General features: G+C 45.6%; 1 protein-coding gene across 1 annotated transcript in view; it reads right to left on the reverse strand.

Moving 5' to 3' along the window:
• Positions 1 to 841: 841 nt before the first annotated feature.
• FAM110B (family with sequence similarity 110 member B) overlaps positions 842 to 25,772 on the reverse strand; it is a 293,787-nt gene continuing 268,856 nt past the window's right edge. The window contains exon 4 of the transcript XR_016348757.1: positions 842 to 3,427. The gene's annotated coding sequence lies outside the window, so the exon portion shown is untranslated. The remainder of the gene's footprint in view (positions 3,428 to 25,772) is intronic.

The raw sequence follows: 25,772 nt of genomic DNA on the forward strand, positions 1-25,772 counted from the left end.
GGGGCAGACCATGCGGGGCTCCTATTTTCCTTGGGCCCACAGTTGGCCCGCGACCTCCCGCTCCCAGCAGTCCTGTCGCTCTTGTAACCCTGCCAGCTGCCTCTGAAGTTCGGTCAGGTACCCCTCTTGCTGCTGCTGCCAGGTCAACAACCACCCCCTCCACCTCCGAGGCCCTTTTTTCCCTGGTCTACCAACCCCCTTGGCCAGCCCCTCTGCCCAGGGGCGGGGTCGATTACCCACATTCTCCACCACGTGTGGGGGGCTCCCCTCGCTCTCGGGGTGGCCGCCCCCATCTGGGGCATAATCCAGCCCGCTCGGGCCTAGGCCCAAAGCGCGATGCCCCTTTTTTAGGGGAAATATGGCCCACTGGCCTAGTCTCAAAGTTCACAGCCCCTGCAGTAAGGGAAATATGGCCTCCCAGCCTAGTCCTCAATACGCGGGCCCTGAGGCCTAGTCCCAAAGTCCTTTATCCCTGCCCCCACTCGCCAGGGTCTAGGGCAGCTGGGGTAGGGGGGCCCGGGCCCTCGCTCTCCACCGGGCCCCGACTCAGGGCCCTATTAGCGGCGGGTGGCTCCCACCACTGGCTCGGCGGGGGCTCCTCCCCGCAACGCACCGAGCCCTCAGGGGCTTTTCCAGCTCCCTGCCCTGGGTCACTTCCTACCCCCTTTCCCCGGCCCGTAGCGGTCTCTCCGGTCGGCATGAGTCACGTGGCGGTCGTGGCACGGCCCCCGTCGGGGTTGGGGGGCGGCCGGTCCGGTGCCTGGGTCCCAGCGAGGGTAGTCGGCTGGTGGCTCCATCGTCGGGGTCGAGCTTGGCTTGGGATTGGCGGGGGTGGATCCAGTAGGCCTGGCGGCTCCCTCTCTGTCTGTCCAGTCTTTGCCACGGGCAGTGGGGCACTAGCTCCAGCTCTGGCTGCAGTCTCCTCTTTTGGAGCAGGCCGGCAGTCTTTTATACCCTGGTCGCCCTGGGAGCATGCCCAGTAGGGCTGTGTGGGTGGAGCCCTCTCTGCCCCCGGCACCAGGTGGCTGCCTTGGGCTTGAGTGCGGGGCGGGGCCGCCCTGTCACACCTGGCTCTAAGTGACCTGCCCAAAGTCACACAAGAAGTCTATGGTGGTCTTTCTAATTCTGGGCTAGTGCCCTTTGAAAAAGTTCAGAGCCAGAAACAACTTCATAAACAGTTAAAATGAGTTTATTACAAGCAAATCTGACATAGTATGTAGATCTGGTCTCAGCCAGGTTATAAAAGCATAAAACAAAACAGCTAAATTCCTGTTAAACAAGAATATCACATTGTACCTAGCAATCTGAAATTAAATGTCATGTTTCTAGTTTGATTGGATTTTACATTCACCTGTATGCTTTATAGTCAATGTACTTTTTGGAATTCTGCTTTTGTTTTGAACCAGAATGCTGTTGCTGCTGAGTAGCAGTCAGAAGCTTAAATAATGGAGTTAAATAATGTTTTGTTTAAATTGAACTCTAATGTTCGCCTTAAAATTAGGTTAAAAATTAAGAGAAGAGTGGAAAGCAAATTAATTTCCTCTTTGTGGTTCTGCAGGACATGGGTATGTACCTCACATGACCTAGAGAAAGTAAAATAAATTTAGAATTAAAGTTTTTTAACAAACCAACATAATAAGACTGAATACATTAAGCTGTCAGATGCCAGGCATTACATATTCTTATGTGATGCAGGGCAGCTGGAGACAAACACTGTGCGTATTATGCTAATATTATTTAGTCTATTCAGTATCCATGACATCGTATCCTGGTGAGTGTAGGCTACATCAAAATTATTCATCACAGAGAAGAGAAAGAAATAAGGTTAATGAAATTGCATCTTGGCACTACAGTGAAGTAAAACACATCTCTGACTAGAGTACTGAATAGCGTTTGGGATATTCATGAGCTATTCTGTGGGCTTTCGAACTCACATTAACATGTATAACACAGAACTGCCCTGTCAAAGGACACTTATTCTGCTTAGCAATATAACAAGGGATTTACTGTGATTGTTGGATTATAGAGTCCAACAACTTAGATAGATTTTTGGATTGTGTACAATGTAAAAATGACACTAAAGGCCAAATTTTAAAACAGCCTGCTCCAGAAACACAGCTGTGAGTTGAAAATATGGCCCTAAAGGTAGGAGTAAAGCCTGAAATGTTTGCATTAAAGCTGACTTTCCATTTCAGACTGCCTTGATGTGCTGTGGTGTTTTAAGTGGCTTCTGATTTCGTGAAAGAAAAACTACTCATTTCCAAACAGGGTCTATTTACTTTAAAATAAATGAATGGATCTATACCAAAAATCTATGCATTGTTTCTGTTATAGGGCCTGATTCTGTTCCCCCCCACCCCTTACTGAAGCTGAATCATAACTTTCAATCAATGGAACTACTAAGCCCTTTAGGTAGGGGCGATCGTTTCATTCCATGCTTTTAAAACACCTAGCTGTCCTGGTTTAGGACTAGGCATCCCATGTCTCAATGGCCTGTGAAAGTGTGCCTCTCAGCTCAGGTAGACAGATTTGGGCTAGCAGGGCTCATGCTAGTGCTCTAAAAATAGCTATAATTTTAGAAGCAGGGGGGGAGGGGGAGGAGGGGAAGGAAGGACTTCAGAGCCTGAGCTCCAGTCTGAGACATAATGTCACAGTTCTGACAACACAGCCATTTTTAGAGCACTAGTGTGAGCCTTGCTAACAGAACTCTGTTAGCTCATGGGCTGCATAGATATCCCTTAGGTACAATGGTAATACAAATAACAATACTTCGAGAACATACTACTCTGCAAGTACGGGTGGGCCCATAGTTAATTTGCATTTTTTACACTACACACATTCTTTAATACAGGAGAGTAACTGTGTCATTTCGCGTAAGCCTTGATTCCTAAGATTATTGGATGTTGAATCTTCCTCATGTACCCTATAGTGTACAGAACTAGCTAAAGATATTGATACCAGAGGATTTAGTGACCCCCACCACAGGCCTATGTTTAAAAGCAAAGCTACTCAACATACTCAACACACGGCCCACGGGGTAGTTTGGGTTTTCATGGGGCTCAATATGCGACCAATGGGTGGGAATCCTATGAACATAGTCTCCATTGGGAACATGCTCCACAACGGCGAGTCAATATAATGGTCTTCCGTTGATTTGCGTTTTAGTAGTTAAATTCCTGGACTGTCACTGCTCATTACAAGTGCTGTCACATGGGTGGAAATCAGGTAAATATCGCATTTTATTAATATCAGCAGAACTGACTTAAATGGGGCCTCTGTGTTGTGAAATCAAGCCTCAATCTTTGTATTCATGCCATCAGTGTGAAAGAAGATATTTGCATATATATACAACCACACTTAAGTTGCAGTCCTCAAGATGTACTGTGAGTATCATTGTGGCTTCTGCGGCTCCCAAACTTGAGTAGCCCTGTTTAAAAGGAAAACATTGTTATTCTCCTAATTTATTTTTTAGAAAACGATAGTGTTTTTATTGTATTAAATTTGGCATTTCATCTAGTGCTAGCTCACTACTACAATAATACTAGCATCAATAATGTAGAGTCTATAGTATACCTATACAAGTGAGACTGATAGTCTGGCAATAGTGTAATGTGCTATTAGCTGGAGTTTCTGAGGGCGAACTAGTATTATGTGGTCCTTTCTTGGGCCATGTGAAGGGCCAAGAACATTGCAGCGATTAAGCAGAAGGGAGCCTCACAATTCTCTGTAGCCACGTTTATGATCTTTTCAGGAATTATGTTGATAGCTTCTCAAAAAATCTATAGCCAGCTCTCCTTAAATAGAAAAACTGAGACAAATCCTCAGATAATGTATTTTTAATGACTTAAGAAGAATATTTTCACATCAGATGTTAGGAATGGGGCAAATCCAGCCTGACTTAATTAGCTTCATTAACACTGGTCCTGCTTTTGCTGTTATATATACACTGGATTCTATTTGTTAGTCTCTAAGGGTATGTCTACACTACCCCACTAGTTCGAACTAGCGGGGTAATGTAGGCATACCGCAATTGCAAATGAAGCCCGGGATTTGAATTTCCCGGGCTTCATTTGCATAAGCGGGGCGCCGCCATTTTTAAATCCCCGCTCGTTCGAACCCCGTGCCGCGCGGCTACACGCGGCACGAACTAGGTAGTTCGAACTAGGCTTCCTAGTTCGAACTACTGTTACTCCTCGTGGAATGAGGAGTAACGGTAGTTCAAACTAGGAAGCCTAGTTCGAACTACCTAGTTCGTGCCGCGTGTAGCCGCACGGCACGGGGTTCGAACGAGCGGGGATTTAAAAATGGCAGCGCCCCGCTTATGCAAATGAAGCCCGGGAAATTCAAATCCCGGGCTTCATTTGCAATTGCGGTATGCCTACATTACCCTCCTATTTCGAAATAGGAGGGTAGTGTAGACATACCCTCAGTTCAAACTAGGGTGGCTAATGTAGGCATTCAAACTTGCAAATGAAGCCCAGGATTTAAATATCACGGGATTCATTTGAATGTTCCAGGGCAGGCACTATTTTTAAATCATCTTAGTTTGAACTGACTGCCCGCGGCTACACACGGCAGTCAGAAGTTAATCCGAACCAAGTCCTTAGTTCAGATTAACTGTTACTCCTCCTGCAATGAGGTGTAACAGTTAATCCGAACTAAGGACTTAGTTCGGATTAACTTCTGACTGCCGCGTGTAGCTGCGGGTAGTCAGTTCGAACTAAGGGGATTTAAAAATGGCACCCGTCCGGGAACATGCAAATGAAGCCCAGGATATTTAAATTCTGGGCTTTATTTGCAAGTTCAAATGCCTACATTAGCCACCCTAGTTCGAACTAGGGGGCTAGTGTAGACATACCCTAAGGGTATGTCTACAATACAGCACTATTTCGAAATAGCTTATTTTGAAATAATGTGCCTAAACACAAAATGCATTTCAAAATAGCATTTTGCTATTTCGAAATAGCACGTCCACACTGATAGGACGCTCAATCACATTTAAGGCCAGCTGGAACTGGTTCTGGCAGGGCATCAGATCAGGAGTTACCTTGTGTGGCTGCTGCCTGAGGCTATCTGAGACCTGTGCTTAAAGGGACCCTCCTGGACAGCCGGTTCTAAGGTTTCCTTGCTTGCTTGCCTACCTCGTTGAGGGACAGCAAAGCATTTTTTTCTCTGTGTGCTCTGGTTGCCCTCACTCAGGACACCACAGCACTCTGCAGCATGGAGCTGTCACCACTCTGGGCACTCTGGTGCTTCTCCTGGACGTGTTGCTTCGAGCCTGGCAGCACATTCTGCAGGCAGTAACAGTCTCCCTGGTGTGCCCCACTGGGGACTTGTGCCTCATTCCTCCCTCACGTCCTTCCACTTACCCCTCCCTAGTCCCCCTTCCTGCTGTACAATAAAAGATACATGTGTTCATTACAGCAAAGCCTCTTTATTGAACAAAACTAGGTGGGGGTGGAATGAAACTGAGGTGAGACTGGGGAAAGAAGGTGGGAGAGGGGAGGGATAAACCTGGGAGGAAGGAGCTGACAGGGGGAGGCAAGGCGAAGAAGGGGGAGGAGAAGCACAGGGTTGGGAGTCTTGCTGGCCCAACTGTGTCTCAGCACCACAGGTACAGGGGGCTCAGTGTCCCTGGGGGTGTGGGGAGGGTGGGGAGGAAGAAGCGGGAGGGGGAGAATGAGTGGGAGGAGGAGCTGGGGAGGCAGCAGGGGCTGTAGCAGCAGGAGGCAGCAAGCTCTGCCCCAGAGTCGATGACCACCTGGGGGCAGGGCCAAATTTAGACCATTAGAGGCCCTAAGCACTGAAAAGATTATGGTGCCCCCCATATGTAATTCAAAATAAAAACAATACTATACCGTAAAATAAAATGTTATTTTTAGAAATGACACAAATCTTACATGTATGCTGAAATTAAAATCGCTTCTTTCTAGATTTTCTGATTGCAAAATTCTGGATAAGTTCATTGAAGCTGACTTGACGAAGCATGTCCGCTTCCATACACAATAGGGAAAGTGAATTAAGTCTGTCCTGACACACTGTTGTTCTCTGAGGGTTTTTTATTCTTTTCAGTTGAGAAAAAGAGCTTTTTGCGGAGCAGTTAGTAATCATCAGTGTTAGAAAAATACGTAGTGAGATCTCTACATTTGGAAATACACATTGTATTCCTTCTTTCAATATTGTGTCATGAAGATCAATATGACTGAATTTCATTTTTCCTGTTTTATTAAACTTTGTGTGCATATAATAGTGAAACTGCTGTACTTCTCCACAGAGATTCATGTTCAAGTCAACAGGGTACGAGTCAACTAGCTTTTGGGAACCTTGTGAATATTGTTTGTCAGATAAGTCCATATCGTTTCAAAAAGAAAATCTACTTGATACTTCTTTGTACACTTCACCTCTCCTCTTCATATGAACTTCAAGTGTATCAATTACAGCGTAGTAAGTAGATATGTGAAATTTGTCTCTAGGATTCAATGATGTTTCTGTTGCACTTCTATCATATGCTTGTTTTTTCCTGATTCGCTTGCGGGACTGGGCTTCTTTGTAGTTAGTATCAGGCAAGATATCTTTTGATATGTCTTCAAATCTTTCAAAATCATTCCTCGAAGTGTGCAAGTGGTCTGCTAATGATTGACAGAGGTCTGCATGTGTTTTCAAATCCAATTCTTTTTCTTGGAGAGCTTGACTTGTGTGGTAAAAGTGTTGTAAAATTTCATTCTACATGGTCAACATGAATATAAACTCTAGTTCTTGCATCTTGTTTGCAATATTTTCTGCCTCTCATTAAGTTTCTCCTTTTTGTGATTGGTCTTCAGCGATACTTTCTAATGCATCCACAATCTTTGAGTAGGACTCCAGAATTGCACTTGTTGCCATTGTATGTGCCTCCCAGCAAGTATTAGAAAGAGATTTCAACACACAACCATTGCCCAAATATGTTTTAAGAACTGCCCATCCGTGTGTTGAGGCAGAGAAAAATGTATAAAGTAATTGGACTGTTGAGAAAAAACTTACTGCCACCGGACAACAATCAACAGCACTGCAGCCAACAAGATTGAAAGAGTGTGCAGCACATGGTATGAATATGGCATATTTGTTCTGTTCTAAAAGCTTCTTCTTCATTCCTTGATAATGGCCTGACATGTTGGCAGTGTTGTCATAAGATTGACCTCTGCACTTTGAGAAATCTATTTTGCAAACTTGGTACAGATAATGCAGTACTTGATTTGCCATTTCTTCACCAGTATGGCTTTTCAAATTGAGGAATGTTATAAATCGTTCAACTGGTTTTCCATCTGTAGGAGACACATATCAATTGATCGATATGTGAAAGATCAGGTGTAGAGTCAACAGATAAACCGAAGTACCCAGCAGCACTTATTTCATCCACAATAGCTGAACGAACTTTGTCACTCATTAGACCAATGAGTTTATCAAATAATTGTCTTGGATAAGTATGATAGGTTACCTTTGCCAGCATTCCCATATTTTGAGATATGGCCTGCTAAAAATGGGTCAAACTGAGCCACAAGCTCCAACAATCCCAAGAAATTTCCATTCTGCAATGATCCAAATGTGTCAAAGGCAGACCACGTTCAGCTAATGTTTGAATAACAGCTATAATATGCTGCAAGACATGTTGCCAGTATTCATGCTCCCCTTTAATTTGTTCTTCCAATTTTTGTGTCAATCCAAGGCCCTGTCTTTGAATTAAATATGTCAACATTGAATCTCTGGGAGTAGTGTTATTTTTATGTTGTTCAATTAAAACAGTATTCCACCAGTCACTAAATCTATCTGCAGCAAACCGGGATGTTGAAGGTTTATATGCAAAACGTTTGCAAACAAAACAGTACACAGACCCTGTTGATGGTGAATACAGTAGCCAGGAAGTCTAACAAAATTCTGATTTTTCCCATGATGACTACTTCAATACTTTCTTTGAAATATCAAATATCAATTTTTTTAATCTAATTTTTTTTGATGCCCCTGCTTTGCTGGTGCCCTAAACATGTGCTTAGTCTGCCTATTGGGTAATCCAGCCCTGCCTGGGGGGCATGGATCGTCCTGCCCCCCAGGATGTGGTCCACGGCATCAAAATAGGGGTGGGGGTCTGTGTCTGCCCCTGGTTGTGAGCTGCCCTCTGTGGCCCTGGCATACGCCTGCTACTGCTCCTTTATTTTCATGCGAACCTGCTCCTGGGTTCACATGTGGCCTTGGGTGGCCAGGCTGGCAGCCATCCGCCTGTAGACTGTTGCGTTCCTCTGTTTAGTGCAGAGATCATGGACGTTGGAGGCATCCCCCAAAACCTAAATTAGGTCCCTGATCTTTGCACTGGGCCAGGCAGGCGCCCACCTTTTCCAGCCCCTGGCAGGCTCCTGGGAGTTGGTAGACTGGTCCTGGGGAGTGGTGGAGGGCTGGCTGGCACTGGCTGCCTGGCTCATGCTGGGGCCATTGGGTCAGGTGCAGTGACTGCTGGCTCTGGGCTGGCAGGCTTGGAGCTGGCACAGGCACTGTGGCCAAAGTCCACCCCTTAAGGGGCTCCAGGGAAGGGGGAGGGAGAGACGTTTTCTTGGTTGTGTCCAGAGTGGCCACCAGGGCACCCTGGGAGGGGCTGGAGGCCCCCTATTTCAAAATAAGCATCTATACAGTGCTTATTTCGAAATAGCAGTTTCGAAATTGGTGCTAATCCTCATGTAATGAGGTTTACCAATTTTGAAATAAGCCCTCCGCTATTTCGATTTAATTTTGAAATAGCCAGTTTGGCTGTGTAGACTCTGGTAAAGTTATTTCGAAATAACGGCTGTTATTTCAAAATAACTTTGCTGTGTAGACATACCCTAAGCAGCGTTATTCCAAAATAACTGATGTTATTCCAAAATAACAAAGTGCACAATCTACACTACAAGCTATTATTCGAAATACTGTCAAGCTGGAGGACTTCTTACTCTGACTCCTGGTAAGCCTCATTTCACGAGGAGTAAGGGAAATAAAAGGAAGAGTGTTTTTCCTTCGACTTCCTGCTGTGTAGACAGCGCCAAAAGCTAAGTTAAGCTCCTTCAACTTAAGCTACACAATGGACGTAGCTCAAGTTGTGTAGCTTAATTCGACTTTAGCAATGCTGTGTATACATACCCTTAGGTGGCACAGGACTGTTTGTTGTTTTTAAAGTTACAGACTAACACAGCTATTTCTCTGAGACTTTTTATAATAAATAGGAGGTGAGAAGCTTTCTAAAAAGCTATTTCATACCATATTTTAGCAAATGGAAATGCGTTTAATCCCCCCGCTCCTGAGAGGATCTAAAATATTTAATCCTTGTTATCAACCAGAAATCTAAATATATTAGTTAATTAAGTTTAACTTAAAAAATGAATAGAGCAAAATTAGGGCTAGCTAAATGAGACCAATTCAAATATAGCATATAGAGAAAACATTAATTTAAAATGACTTAATTTCGAGAATACTATATATTCTCAGTTCATTACTCATGAATATGCCTAAAAAATATTTGGCAGTTTTTAACAGTCAGTTTCAGAATGTTATTTGAGAAGTGGGAAACACATCCAAGTTTCATGTGTTAAACTGTACGTCCACTGTACTTCAAAGGATGGAAGATTTAGGAATATGTTTTATTTACCACTATGCCAAATGTACACTGATTAAAAGAAAAAAAATCAGGATTTAAAGGCCATTTAATTTAATGAGAGACTCTCCTAGCTCTTATGCAGGTACTCCAATAGAAAGTCCTAGGGAGGAACAGGTCAGCTGATTAACCAGTGTTGACCACTGGTTAACCACTGTTGCATTTATGTTGCTGTACAGGTATCTTCTTTTTAATATCTGCCGGTACTTTTGTTCCTATGTTGCTGCTGTTTGTAGCCAAATGATGCTGTTCTCTGTGGGTATGTCTACACTACAGCATTATTTCGAAATAAGCTATTTTGAAATAGCTTATTTTGAAATAACACATCTACACACAAAATGCATATAGAAATAGCGTTTTTCTCTTTCAAAATAGCATGTCCACACTGAGTGGATGCTGAATCACATTTAAGGCCAGCTGGAACCAGGTCTGGCAGGACATGAGGTCAGGAGTGTATTTGTGTGGCTGCTGCCTGAGGCTATCTGAGACCCATGCTTAAAGGGACCACCCCTGCACAGCTGGTTCTCAAGTTTTCCTGCTTGCTTGCCTACCTCAATGAGGAACAGCAAAGCATTTTGTCTCTGCATGCTCTGCTTGCCCTTACTCGGGACACCACAGCACTCTGCAACATGGAGCCGGAGCTGCCCCCGGGCACTCTGGTGCTTCTCGTGGACACGTTGCTGTGAGCCTGCCTGCATTTTCTGCAGGCTGCCATCTAGGAGGTCCATCAGGGGGCTGTCAGTATCCAGGAGGCCCTGCAGGAGAGCTTCCACCCTGAGGAGCTCTAAAGCCTCCCTGGTCTGCCCCACTGGGGGCTTGTGCCTCATTCCTCCCTCACGTCCTTCCATTTATCCCCCTCCACTGCCCTTCTTGATGTAAAATCAAATAGATGTTTTTTCATGAACACACTCTCTTTATTTAACAAAACTGGGGGGGAGGGGAACTCCGGTGAGACTGGGGAAAGGAGGCGCGAGAGGGGAGGAGAAAGAGTGGAAGAGGGGAGGGGGAAACCTGGGAGGAGGGAGCTGGAAGAGGGAAGCAAGAGGAAGAAGCGGGAGGGGAAGCTCAGGGCTCAGGGGTGGGGGTCTCGTTGGACTAACTTGATTTTCATGCAAACCTGTTCCTGGGTTTGCATGGGGCCTTTGGTGGACAGGCTGGTAGCTATCCTGCCATAGACGACCTTTGCTGGTGCCCTAAGCATGTGCTTAGTCTGACTATTGGGTAATCCAGCCCTGCCTGTGGGGCATGGACCATCCTGCCCCCCAGGATGTGGACCATGGCATCAAAATAGGGGCGGCAGTCTGGGTCTTCCCCTGGTTGTGAGCTGCCCCCTGTGGCCCTGGCATACGCCTGCTGCAGCTCCTCTCTTTTCATGCGAACCTGCTCCTGGGTTCACATGTGGCCTTGGGTGGCCAGGCTGACAGCCATCCGCCTGTAGACGGTTGCGTTCCTCTGTTTAGTGCAGAGATTATGGACGTTGGAGGCATTCCCCCAAACCTGAATTAGGTCCCTGATCTCTGCACTGGACCAGGCAGGTGTCTGCCTTTTTTGGCCCTGGGTGGGCTCCTGGGAGCTGGCAGACTGCTCCTGGGGAGGGGTGGAGGGCTGGCTGGCACTGGCTGCTTGGCTCATGCGGGGGCCACTGGGTCAGGGGCAGTGACTGCTGGCTCTGGGCTGGCAGGCTTGGAGCTGGCACAGGCACTGTGGCCAAAGTCTACCCCTTTAAGGGCCTCGAGGAGGGGAGGAGGGAGAGGAGTGTTCTTAGTTGAAGCTGGAGTGGCCACCAGGGCACCATGGGAGGGCTGGAGGCCCCCTATTTCAAAATAAGTGTCTACATAGCACTTATTTCGAAATAGCTATTTTGAATTTGGCGTTATTCCTCATACAACGAGGTTTACCAAATTCAAAATAAATGCTCTGCTATTTTGAATTTATTTCAAAATAGCGGTTTGGCTATGTAGATGCTGGTAAAGTTATGTTGAAAAATGGGCTGTTATTTTGAAATAACTTTTCTGTGTATACATACCCTATTACTTTTCAGTTTGGGCTACATTTTACTATTGTCCAGACTTTATTTCCCTCTTTCTTAATACAATGCTGTCAAAAATGTTAGCCATCTATTTACAATGCTGACACTTCTGTGTTGTTGATTTACTATTCTGATGCATACTTCTCTATTGCCATGGATGATCCTGACCCCAGAAGAATAATCCTATTCCACTGTGTGAAAATGGCAGGGCACATCTGATATAGAATCCCAAATAGGTTATGCAAAGTGTGAGGAGAGCAGAGGAAGTTCTAGATATTAATGCGTGAGGTGGAGTGGGAAGAGGTCTATTGCAGGGTGACAGATTCAGCGACCTTGCAGAAAGATATGTGGCTCTTCTGTTGAGTAACCTCATGTCAGATGTTTGTCCAGCTATTAGAGACATAGAGGTATTTTTTCTTATTTACTCCAAGTGTTGGTCAGTTTTGTGAAGCTAGCACTGATCTAGGACAAATAAGAGGGACCGATTCTTGCCTTGAAAAAGCTTTGAGGCAATTTGATTGTAAGCCAGTGCTGCATTTGGCCTAGTAAGTTTGTGAACATTTTATTTGATATATTTAACATTAAATCTGATAGTTATTAATTTAGGGGTTTTAGGTATAACTGGAATTTTTCCCAAACTTCTGTTCACCTATTTTTTTTGTTAGCTATTAATATTCACATTCACCAAAGGCAGGAAAGCATTAAAATACCCAGCAGTCTATTCTGTTCTGTTCCAAGAACATGTCAAATAGCTAGATATTGAACAGGCCTGTGTGTAACAGAGCAGACTTAGCTGAGATGACTAAAGAAAATGTTATCATTAGTTCAGTAGGCAAACAGTGTTAGGAGACAGAAAACACTTTGTGGAAGCCAGGAGTCTTAAGTCATTACTTACTGGTCACAATCAGATTGCAAGCCACATCCAAAAATATCAACATTCCTGCTGAAGTTAGAAATGACCAAAATGAAAATACAGCATATCAGACTAAGAGGAAGAAAATGAAGTGGTGGATGTTTCTGCCCATCTCCTTCCCCCACACTCTGAGGCTACGTCTAGACTGGCATGATTTCCGAAAATGCTTTTAACGGAAAAGTTTTCTGTTAAAAGCATTTTCAGAAAAGAGCGTCTAGATTGGCACGGACGCTTTTCCGCAAAAGCACTTTTTGCGGAATAGCGGCCATAGCCAATCTAGACATGCTTTTGCGCAAAAAAGCCCCGATCGCCATTTTCGCGATCAGGGCTTTTTTGCGCAAAACAAATCTCAGCTGTCTACACTGGCCCTTTTACACAAAAGTTTTGCGCAAAAGGGACTTTTGCCCGTATGGAAGCAGCATAGTATTTCCGCAAAAAGCACTGATTTCTTACAGTAGGAAGTCAGTGCTTTTGCGGAAATTCAAGCGGCCAGTGTAAATAGCTGGCAAGTTTTTCCGGAAAAGCGGCTGATTTTCCGGAAAACCTGGCCAGTCTAGAGACAGCCTGAAAGTAGAAGGTTTTTGGCACAAAGTGGTTGCCATGTTTCCAGAAGATTCTATGTATATGGAGAAAATGTGGTTCTATGCCAATGTGCACTACCTTTGTCAAGTTGTAACTTTTCAATGGCAACCATTTGTGTGATGCCAATACTTATATATTGCCACAAAACAGAAAAATGTGAGCACTGAAAACCAATGAATATACTCTCCTACCTTAATTCCAACATGCTGTTGCTTAAAATGTTCATACAACAATAAGCACAGTGTTGAATCTTAGAAAACCATAAGAGTGTAGTCATTGGATAGTGAGCTTTATGTATTTGAAATATTGTGCATGTGCCCCACTACTACGTGCATTTTATAAATTTAAAATATGTATAGAACTCACTTGTAGAAAAATTATTGAGTTACTCAGTGGCATCTTGTTTACAAATGAGACGTTATATATTATAAAATAAATACCACGAATAGATATAATAATGCTACCATCTAAGGGTTTTTTTAATAGTCTTAGGCTCAGTGTAAATTCACTCATGCACAATTTAGTGTTTTCTCTTTTTTAATCAACTCTACCCTACCCGTGAACAAAGTAACAAAAAACACAAAGGCAGATGGACATCATAGGGCAGATCCTCAGCCATTATAAATTGTCACAGCTCTGTTGAAGCCAAAGGAGTTAGGATAGTGAGGGGCTGCATGAGTGGCCCTCCATCTCAGTGGGCTGCAATGATTGTCGTAACCAAGATGGCCTCCCAGGATAGGGCAGTTTTGCTAACTGCACTTACAGGCCTAGAATTTGTGAGGTGTGCCAATTTAATCACAGCAATGATTTGACTGGATGGAGAGGGAGCGCATGGCTCTTACACTGTTTTATGCAATCAGCATGCATCTCACTTCCATGCTCTTGCTTTAAGCATGTGTCACTTTATAATACCAATAGGAAAAAAACTACACAGACAAAAACCAGCAGAATCCAGGAACCCTGTAAACAAAATATATTGTGGGCCACACATAGAACCCTAATGGGTCACATGCAGTCTACCACTAATCTATGACTACCTACCCCCCCAAGGGAAGAATGTCTCCCATGTATGTAGTTTGGTGTCACACCTCCCTCACAAATCTCAGCACTGGATAAGCTTATGTCACAGGGTATCACTGGGATCACGAAGGCCCTGTTTCTGCACAGAGAACTGCATAGGCATATCTCCGTGCCTAAGTGAAGTCCTAGTTTTGGCTCGAGGCTAAATTTAGCTTGAATAGTGTGCTATCAGCAACATCATCTCTATGTAGCTTTTCCCATAAAGTAGGAGAGCACCTGGTTGCACCTTTTCAAACAGCTTTCACTCACATCAGAAAAATATTTGTATACAGTATTTATCAAATGTGTTTTTCAGGATAAATCTTTGGAGAAATGAAAAAAAAAAAAACAATTCCCATATATCACTTTAAAAAGTATTTTTTAAAGTGTGCTAATATTATAGCTTCTGTATGAGAAAAACATGTGTCTAGGCATTTCCATTGCTGCAAGATGGATTGAATTAATCTGTGGTGTAAATCCATTGAAGTAAATGCACCATCAGGAATAAATGTGGCATATTTACAAACTAGAATCCAAATGAGAGAGACATTGTTAATCCTTACAGACAAAATTCAGTGGTTTCCTTAGCAATGAGAATGACATGAGAGCTCCCAGAAGAGTTTCTTTCTCCTTTCTGGTGGTTTTCTCCAGTAAATTCATTTGTTTACCTACTAGCATCAAGAATCAGATACTTAATGTCTAGCCTGAATTGATATTGTGAACTGATGAAGAAAGAATGGATTAACTGTTTGTTCTTATCGCTAAGCCTCTAGTAAACCCCAGCTGGTTCACCTCTGTCCACATTTAGAAACATTAATGAATTTTTAATGTTAATATTCAGTTCCTTTTCAAGCTAAAAGTACAGATTTGCAGCTATAGTAACTGTCACAGCATTGGAATAATCCAGGTGGACTGGTGTCCCTTAGTACGATTTCTATTCCACCACTTGTGGGTCACATGAATGAATTTCATTGTAAAAAACACAAGCCCTGAATATAGGGGGATGCTAGGCAAAAATGATTTTCCCCACCTGTTAGGAAGCCAAAATCTTTTGATTACAAATTCATTTCTGGATCCTTTATTGGGAAGCTCTTTACAACCATCCACACCAAGTTCTTTAAAAAGAACAGCGATACAATATATTGAGAAGTCATTCTTCCATGCACTGATTAGGCCTCAATTGCAGTATTGTGTTCAGTTCTGGGCGTCACATGTCAAGAAAGCTATGGAGCAATTGGAAAGGGTACAGAGAAAAGCAACAAAAATGATTAAAGGACTAGAAAACATGAGCTATGAAGGAAGACTGAAAGAACTGGGTTTGTTTAGTTTGGAAAAGAGAAGACTGAGAGGAGGCATGACTGTAGTTTTGAAGTACCTAAAAGGGTGTTACAAGGAGGAGGGAGAAAAATTGTTCTCCTCAATCTCTAATGATAGGACAAGAAGCAATTGGCTTAAATTGAAGCAAGTGAGGTTTAGGTTGGACATTAGGAAAAATTTCCTAACTGTAAGGGTGGTTAAACACAGGAATAAATTGCTTAGGGAGGTTGTGCAATCATCACCATTGGAGATATGCTGGCTCTGGGAGCTACCCCCACTGCAGTTCTGCAGAGCAGCCCCTTATGACTAACTAATCATGTAGTCGACATAAATAGTATAAACTACGCGATTAGCCAGATAACCACAATTTAACATCCTTGATCAGGGATGATTCAGATGGTGCTTGGTCCTGCTGTGAAGGGGATTGTTTTTCATACTTTGAAACAGGTGTGCTATTTTTACACCTTAAAACCAACCACAAATAAAATAAAAATAAAAATAAATAAAAATGCAGCCCTGGTGCTGAAACAAGGGGGGGTAGAAAGGATTTTTACTGGGGGAAAAATAATCTGTATGAACTAGTAAAAACTGGTTTTGACATAGTTGATTTATGAGACAATTTTGAAAAATGTGCTGCAAGAAGAATAGTACATGTTTTAACATCAGTGGGGTTTTTAATAAAAATAATGAAACATTTAGAGAACTGGAAGATGTGCTATGACTATGTGCATATTAATTTAGAAATGTACTCAAATACGCTGGCAATGCAATGAATGAACTTATTGTACAGTGTGTGGTGAATGCGTCTGACGTTCAAGATGCTGAAGACAATGAGCTTGCTCAGGTGTGTCTGAGGGGCAGAATTTGTCTTCTAGAGTCTTCATTATTAGTGATGAAGTGCAAACCCATAAGAACAAAGTGTGATTTTCCAATCTCTGGAAGAACATGCAGTGCAAGCATTTCAGGGTGATGGGGGAGGGAATCTTTTTATTTCTGTACTGAACACATTTAAAGTAGAAGTCAACAAGATGCAATAAATATGTGAGCCCCCCGTTTTATATTTTTGCAGAAATGAACTTTAAAATAATGTAAAATTTCTAACCAATATTCCCATGCCTCCCATAACTTTGATGCTTGTTACTGGCAGACAAGTTTCCTTAATCTTTTACTCATGTGACAGATCACCATGCAAAGCACTCTGACTTGTGTCAGTTCCAGAGCTGCTTTTTAGAGACTAATTGCATGATATGAACACAGATTAGTTCCATCTATAAAGCAAAGTTTCCCCACTGAAGTATAAGCCCTACAACAAATGTTCCCTCTAATCGTTTTCATCCATGTGCAGAATACATTTTTATGTGCACCAAGACATGTGTGAATGTGCACCACTGGTAGAAACAAAAACGTAGCTGTGGCCACTCTGCCAATCAGTGGGGCGACATTTGATTCCTGAGCGGCCGCACAAGTACCCAGCTTATAGGGAACACTGCCTGCAGGAAAGTCTGGTCTGTCCCGCTGCCCGCGTGCTCCGCGGCTTTGCTCCATGTCTCCCTGGTCTGCTGGGGGGAGCCCCCCCTAGCAGACCAGGGAGACGGGGAGTAAAGCCGCGGAGGACCCAGACGGCGGGACTGCGGCGCGTCTCGGTACCGCCGCCTGTGTCTCCCTGGTCTGCTGGGGGGGGGGGGCGCAACTAGTGCACCCCCCCCCCCCCGCAGCAGACCAGGCTTTTCTCTGGACGCCTGTGGTAGAGCATCTGGGGCACTGCCAGTTGGTCCCGCAGCGCCGCTCTGGGCGCTACTGGACCAACCCGGCAGCACCCCAGCTGCTCTGCCCCAGGCGTCCTGATTTAGCCACTGCTGGTCAGTTTCAGCAGCGGCTGAATCAGGACGCCTGGGGCAGAGCACCCCAGTGCTCTGCCCCAGGCGTCCCCAAGTCAGCCGCTGCTGAAACGGACCAGCGCTGACTACAGGAAGCCCGAGGCAGAGTTGCTCTGCCCCGGGCTTCCTGGAATCAGCCGCTGATCAGTTTCAGCAGCAGCTGACTTGGGAACGCCTGGGGTTCTTAAGTTGAATCTGTATGGGTACGTCTACACTACAAAGTTAGTTCGAACTAACTTAGTTCGAATTAGTTAATTCGAACTAAGCTAATTCGAACTAACGCGTCTAGAACTAAAAACTAGTTCGAATTAGCGTTTTGCTAATTCGAACTAGCAAGTCCACATTGAGTGGACCCTGAACAGGGCTTAAGGATGGCCGGAAGCAGTGCCGGCAGGGCATCAGAGGAGGACTTAGAGCGTGGAGATGCTGTCTCAGGCTAGCCGAGGGCTGCGCTTAAAGGGTCCCGACCCCCACCCCGGACAGACAGTTCTAAGGGGTGCCCCGCTTGCAAAGCAGTCCTGACTTGGATTGCCCGGAGTACCCACACTGGGCACATCACAGCACTCGGCCACCAGGGAAACCTGGGGAGGGCTAGCCTCGCACTAGTTCGAACTAAAGGGCTACACTAGCCCTTAGTTCGAACTAGTTACTCTGCCCCGGGCTTCCTGGAATCAGCCGCTGATCAGTTTTAACAGGCTGAATCTGGACGCCAGTTCCGACTTACTGGGGGTATGTCTACACTACAAAGTTAGTTCGAACTAACGGACGTTAGTTCGAACTAACTTTCCTAGGCGCTACACTAGCGCTCCGTTAGTTCGAACTTAATTCGAACTAACGGAGCGCTTAGTTCGAACGAGGTAAACCTCATTTTACGAGGACTAACGCCTAGTTCAAACTAGCTAGTTAGAACTAAGGGCTGTGTAGTCCTTTAGTTCGAACTAGTGGGAGGCTAGCCCTCCCCAGGTTTCCCTGGTGGCCACTCTGGCCAACACCAGGGAAACTCGTCTGCCCCCCTCCCGGCCCCGGACCCCTTAAAGGGGCACGGGCTGGCTACGGTGCCCGTGCCAGGTGCAAGCCTGCCAGCACCCAGCTAGCAGACCCTGCACCTGGCACGGCACAGAGCCACCCACCCGATGCCCCCCAGCCCACCCCCTCTTCCCGGGTCCAGGCTGGCGGCTCCCGGGAGCTTGCCCTGGACCGCAAGAGGCGGGCACCTTCCTGGGCTAGTGCAGACATCGTGGACCTCGTCCACGATCTCCGCACTAGGCACAGGAAAGTGGCCGGCTAGGGCAGGATAGCTGCCAGCCTGGCCACCCAGGAGCAGGTGTGCATGAAAATCAAGGGGGTCCACTGAGACCCCCGACCCTGAGCCCGGAGCTTACAATGGCCGCCCTGGGTCAGACCAAAGGTCCATCTAGCCCAGTAGCCTGTCTGCCGACAGCGGCCAACCCTAGGGACCCTGGAGGGGATGGACCGAAGACAGTGACCAAGCCATTTGTCTCGTGCCATCCCTCTCCAGCCTTCCACAAACTTTGGGCAGGGACACCACTCCTACCCCCTGGCTAATAGCACTCCATGGACCCAACCTCCATGACTTGATCTCACTTCCCTTTAAACTCTGTTCCAGTTCTAGCCTTCACAGCCTCCTGCAGCAAGGAGTTCCACAGGTTAACTCTTTGCTTTGTGAACAACAACTTTCTCTTACTAGTTTGAAGCCTGCTACCCATTCCTTTCCTTTGGTGTCCTCTAGTCCTTCTTTATGGGAACTCATGAAGAACTTTTCTGTGTGCACCCTCTCCACCCAACCCCTGCTTTTAGAGACCTCTATCTTGTCCCCCCTCCGTCTCCTCTTTTCTAAGCTGAACAGTCCCAGTCTCTGTAGCCTCTCTTCATCTGGGACCTGTTCCCAACCCCTGATCATGTTAGTTGCCCTCCCCTCTCCCAGCCTTTCTCTTCCCCTCTCCCACCTCCTTTTCCCAGTCTCCCGCAGTTTTGTTCAATAAAGACAAAGTCAATGTTGGAAGAAACGTTATCTTTATTTTGTACATCAATAAGAAGGGGGGCTAGGGAAGGGTAAGTGGAAGGAGGTGAGGGAGGAATGGGGTACGAGCCCCCGATGGGGAGGACTGGGCTGGCTCTGCGGGCTTCTGGGGGTGGAAGCTCTCCTGCAGCCCCCCGATTACCTCCTCTCGCCAGATGGCAGCCTGCGGCAAGTGCAGCCGGGCTGATGGCCGAGTGCTGTGATGTGCCCAGTGTGGGTACTCCGGGCACTCCAAGCCAGAACTTCTTTGCAAGCGGGGCACCCCTTAGAACTGTCTCTCCGGGGTGGGGGTCGGGACCCTTTAAGCGCAGCCCTCGGCTAGCCTGAGACAGCATCTCCATGCTCTAAGTCCTCCTTTTATGCCCTGCCGGCACTGCTTCCGGCCATCCTTAAGCCCTGTTCAGAGTCCACTCAATGTGGACTTGCTAGTTCGAATTAGCAAAACGCTAATTCGAACTAGTTTTTAGTTCTAGACGCGTTAGTTCGAATTAGCTTAGTTCGAATTAACTAATTCGAACTAAGTTAGTTCGAACTAGCGCTGTAGTGTAGACGTACCCATACAGATTCAACTTAAGAACAAACCTACAGTCCCTATCTTTTACGTAACCCGGGGACTGCCTGTACTTCATTCCTAAATGTTATCATCACCAGCCTCTTCTGAATCTATGTACTCTGACTCAGATCAGTTTGGAGCACACTCCCAAGTCAGATAATTTCACATTCAATCACTGATCTCATGGTCTCTAAGTCAGAAGTGCTTGACTGCAGACTGTTCATCTTTTGTGTAACATTTAAAGGGGTGGAACTGGTGGCAAGTCAAACCCATTAAGTGTCTTTCACTGTCAATGGAGGTCACTAAATATCTCTAGTCATTCTTTTACCAGGAATCTTTCACTGAAGATGGACTTCAGCTTCGAGTTCTCTGGCATGACAATTTCAAAGCATAGCCCCTGACCTTGCCAGACTGAGTTCACTTGCTTTCTGCTCCACGATATGCTCTTCTCTAGACACAGAAGTCTAGCTCTCACTGGTTTTAAACTGCATCATTGATCATACAGAGTTCCAGGGCTGTGAATACAGTTATTAAAAAAAGTTTTAATGGTTTTGTTTATATAAAGATGAAAGTATTCTCTAGATATTTTGTTCTTTAATAACATAGTTCTCCATTTAGTCTTCTAAAATGTATTCTATTCCCTTGTTTGATCTCTAGCTCATGAGAAATCTTTGATACACAATATTTCCCTTTTCCCTGTTCATGTATGTTATCTTCATATTTCCAGGCTGTAAATACTGACTAGTTGTTGTTGTTGTTTTGGCCATTTGCCAACACCATAGTATATGCTTCTGCTTCAGTCTCTTATCTACTCTATAAAACCCAGCATTTCTGAGGGGAGTGGAAGGTATGGGGCCAGAATGTTAACAGCTGCTGAAGCTTCAGTGGTCACTAAGGTGACCTAGCTTTGATGAAGCTTCTCTACAACCAGGCTGTGGTCTTGCATGGAAGATTCTTTGCCTACTCCATCATCCCTTTCCGGCCATAAAAGCAGGACCCTGCAGTTTGGACTTTGCCCCAGATGGGCTACTAAGCAATACTAATGATAAAGAGCAGATGCCAGTAGTATGTTCAGTATATGACAAAAATGTAATGTCTACTGTGACCACAATTCTAGCATTAGATACTAGGGGTATGTCTAGACTGCATCCTTCTGTCGGCAGAGGGATGCAGATTAGGCAGGTGGACATTGCAAATGAGGCAGGTATTTAAATATCCTGTGTCTAATTTGCATTAAAATGGCAACCGCGTTCTGCCGACTGAGCACTTTGTCGGCAAAAAGCGGCAGTCTAGAGGGGGAATCAGTCGAGAAAGAAAGCCTTTTTCGACAGATCCCTTATGCCTCCTGCAAGGAAGTTTGCAGGATCTGTCGAAAAAGGTTTTCTTTCTTAACAGATCCCCCTCTAGACTGCCGCTTTTTGCCGACAAAGTGCTGAGTCGACAGAACGTGGCAGCCATTTTTATGCAAATTAGGCATGGGATATTTAAATCCCTGCCTCATTTGCAATGTCAAGCTGCCTAATCTGAATCCCTCTGCCAACAGAGAGATGCAGTCTAGACATACCCTAGAACTGCTGCCCTGCTTAGGGCTGATTTGCTTTCCATCCTTCTCTGAAGTTTAACATGCTTCCAGATTCCCAACAGCCAATGCTCCCAGTTCTAATAATTACAAGCAGCATCTAAACACCACACATGTGTAAATATTCAAAACTAAAGCTAACAAGCAAGATTCTCTCTGCTCTGCATAGACATTATTGGTCTTTTGACTATTACCCTAGTGTTCTTGGTCACAGTTTCGTTTCCTCTCACTATTGTTTCACTGCTACAGGCCATGAGTTGCCTGCCATCTGCATGCATGTCATTGTAAAATGCTTTGGCCTCCTTTGGGATGGCCAGGGCTAGAGGAATGTATTGTCTTCTTATAAATTGGACTTGGCTAATGCCATGCCCATTTGGAGTGGCACTATGTCCCACCCTATTAGTACCTTGGCCACAGAAGTTAACAAGCCTGCTGCAGCGAGGCTAGGATAGTTCATTCTTTCAGCTCAGGAAGTTGAGGCTTATGTATTAAGATCCAGAAGTACCAGGTGCTGGTCCCTGCTGCTGCTGACCCTCCCAGGGGAATCAGTGTTACAAGTGGTGTCCCATTTGGGGAGCTGAACTGGGAAGACCCAGAAGCTGGAGATGTGCTTTGTATACAGGGAGAATATGCAAAGCCATGCCTATGCCACTGTGGCACTAAGTCCCAGCCTAGTACTGGCTGGGCCAGATAGAGGTTAACCAACTTGCTACAGGCTTGACTGAGGCAGGTGGCACTTATAGTTCAGGCAGTAGAAGCTCATGTATGGAACTCTAGAGGGCCCAGGTTTGACCACCCACCTGGGGATACCAGCCTTACACTTGGTAAATATTCATCCAGCCCTAGCTGTTGAAATGAAAGTAAGGGGCATGTAGATGATACCTGCACCCTGTAACTTAAAGCAGTGAACTTGCTAAAAGTACTCTGTTTGGCAAACAAAATGGATTTAAATCTCCAAGTGTCACAGAACATTCCTGTCAGGAGGCATTCTCCTCTTCTCCATTGCTGGTCTGCGTTTTGAAGATTAAATATTTTGTTCCAGTTTATAATTGTATGGTATGGCCCTCATTTAACCCCACTGAAAGTGAGTGCAACACCACCAAAATCAATACAGTTGTAGAGATGAGGCTCCCCTGCACATTCCAAAGGGCCACCCAGGAGGAGGCCCAAATTCATGGCTCTGATGGGTATACATACCCTGTGCTAGACAGCAAGCAGTGAAGGAACAGCTTTGGGCCAGGGCAGCCATGCCCAGAGACACCTACAAAGTCTGCCCATTAGGCAGGGCTTCAAGAAGGAGAGCAGAACAGTTCAGACGTGGGCAGTGAAAGGAAGCCGATGCCTGCTGTGAGGGGAAAGCACAGCTCAGGAGCTCACTGGCTGAGATCTACCTACCTGTGCAAACTTCCAAATGTGAGGCCAGAGAGTGAGTGCAGATCAGAGATTAAAGAGAAGTGATTTACTCCAAGAAGCTAAGGAAGGTAGGAAGAGGGGCAGCTGCTTAGTACCCCAAGGTGCTGACTGCAGCTGCCCACCATTGGACCCAGGACCAGAGCCTGATGGAGAAGGTGGGTCCAGGCTGCCCTACACATTCCAAAAGAACATTACAACAACAAAACCCTTCACCTTGGGTGAGAGCCCGGCTGGAAAAGACTTTGTGTGTTTTGGGGCCCAGACTCTCAAGTCCTTGTGCTAAAGAGGAGGTCTGGAAACCCTTGTGGTGGGACACTGAAGGACAGAACTATGTTTTAAAGGGAGATACCTGCCAACTGCTGTCTCACTACTAGGCAGCACTGTCCAGGGTTGAGATCCAAGGGCATGCCAGTCTTTGCAGTGTATGCTTGGTAAACTAGCCTGTAGTAGTAGTATTCATATTTGTCAGAGGGAGCCCATTAGAAAGGTACAAGTGGCATTATTATAGCTTGAATGTGATCTTAAAAGTGACATTCATTCTTTTACCATCAAAAATCACATCAACAGTCTGATTAACTTTGCAGATCTTGGTCTGTTCTCCTGGAGATGAAAGCTATTGAATTAAAATCAGGGCATGAGCCATTGTTTGAGAATACATTGTTTCCTGTAAGATCGAAAGCTCATCTTTGCAAAGACTAAATTCAAAAACATGTTTTTTCAGACAGATACAGCTTGGAAAATAACTCCTGTAGTCTGGAAACATGCTGACAAGCTCTCAAATAACACACATCATTGTGCTCCTGCAGCATCAGTTCAGCTAAAGAGAATAGGAACCACTTGCAGAAAAGAAGAGGCCAGAAGAAGCTTCTTTTGGGATGGAAGAAGCTGTTCAGCTTGGAGGTGAGAAGATCCTCCTGGGGGCAAAAGCAGCTTCCAGGAAGGAAGCAGTCACAGGGAACCACGAAGAATCCCACTTCCATGGAGAGAAACAGCTATGGGGAAGATGCGTCCTAAGGGAAATGCTGAATGGGACAGGAAGAGCAGCAGAGAATAGGGGAAGAAGCCCCAAGACATAGGCCCAGACAGGTCATTGCGTGCACAAAAAATGGATTGCAAGTACAAACGAATGACGTGTATGTTTGTGAAGTGGTTATTTCACACTCATCTGTGTATCCTATATGTGCAATTACTGTACCCATTTGTTCCCACATGCATATCTTAGATACTTAATTTTGTGTATGGGGTGTTCAGGGAGGGGTAGCACCTCTGATGTACAGGCATGTCGTGTCCTTTTAGGGCAGCTCGTCCACCTTTGGTCCCCACTTGTCACTCAGCTCTCACCTGTGGCTCCTAGTAGCTGTAGCATGTGCAGCGGCCACACCCCGGGAAACAGCTTCGACAGGCTGGCTAAACCAGGTTGAGAATAGTTGTCGGGTCATCGACCTTCGGTGAACTAGGGACTTGTCTATCCCGAGCATGTGAAGACAGACTCTGGCGGATCGAGCGGATGAGACCTACTAGAAAAGGACCAACGGTCATGAAGGTGGTTTCTGCAAGCAATGTGGTACGCTAAGAGCACGGCAAGACATGAAAGATCCCCTGGTCAACCACTGCGCCCAGCCCATCTCCAACCGTCTTGACATTAGTCCTGCCATTGGAGCAAGATGGAATCTGGGAAGAGAGAGTGAGGCTGACTATGCACACCTCTCCCTCACTTTAATCCAATTCACGCGCAAGTCTTGACATCTCAACATCCCCTAATTCCTGTAAACCTTAAAGTCCTGTGGCGACGGGCAGCAGGTGTGGATACACTGGGAGCTGTAGCCATGGACCTGCACACAGGCGGCTCAGGTCTAATGGTCGTCTTCTTGCTGGCCGATGCAACAGATGGATTCGGCATCTACCTGAGTGACTGAGCAGCCCTCTTTAGGATTGCACTGCTCACCTCCGTAGTAAGAGGAAGGGGCTAGAAAAGGTGCCCTAAACATTGTTTGCTTCATAGAACCCTGGCCAGCTTACCGCGGCTGGAGGGGATCCCATCTCATGCGGTCGAACAATAAAATTTCAAACAAAATGCAAGGTGACACCACTCACTATTGGCACATGGAATGTACGCATGCTTCAAGACAATCCTTCAGCAGATCGACCAGAAAGAAGAACAGCCCTGGTCGCCAGAGAGCTCACAAGATTTAACATCGATATTACGGCACTGTGTGAAACTCGTCTAGCAAATGAAGGTCAACTCATGGAAACAGGAGGTGGTTACACATTCTTCTGGCGTGGATGCAGTGGTGATGAACGTCGTGAATCTGGAGTTGGCTTTGCTGTTAAGAATCATCTTGTCCGCAAACTTGCCAGTCTTCCCAAGGGCGTGAACAACCGACTCATGACACTGCATCTTCCACTACCGAGAGGAAAGCAAGCCACACTGATCAGCGCTTATGTGTCCACAATGACAAATCCGGATGAAGTAAAGGACAAGTTTTATGAAGATCTCGATGCCCTATTCTCATCCATGAAGCGCACCGACAGGCTGATTCTACTTGGCAATTTCAACGCGAGAGTAGGATCTGATCACACTGCCTGGGATGGCGTCATTGGAAAAAATGGAATCGGTAAATGTAACAGCAATGGCCTACTATTACTGAAGACATGTGCGGCTCATGATTTGATCATCACCAATACCATCTTCCGCCTGCCCACTCGCAAAAAGATGTCCTGGATGCACCCACGCTCTAAGCACTGGCATCTCATTGA

This window comes from Pelodiscus sinensis, chromosome 2 (assembly GCF_052426305.1).
Source record: "Pelodiscus sinensis isolate ZL-2025 chromosome 2, ASM5242630v1, whole genome shotgun sequence".
NCBI lineage: Eukaryota > Metazoa > Chordata > Testudines > Trionychidae > Pelodiscus > Pelodiscus sinensis.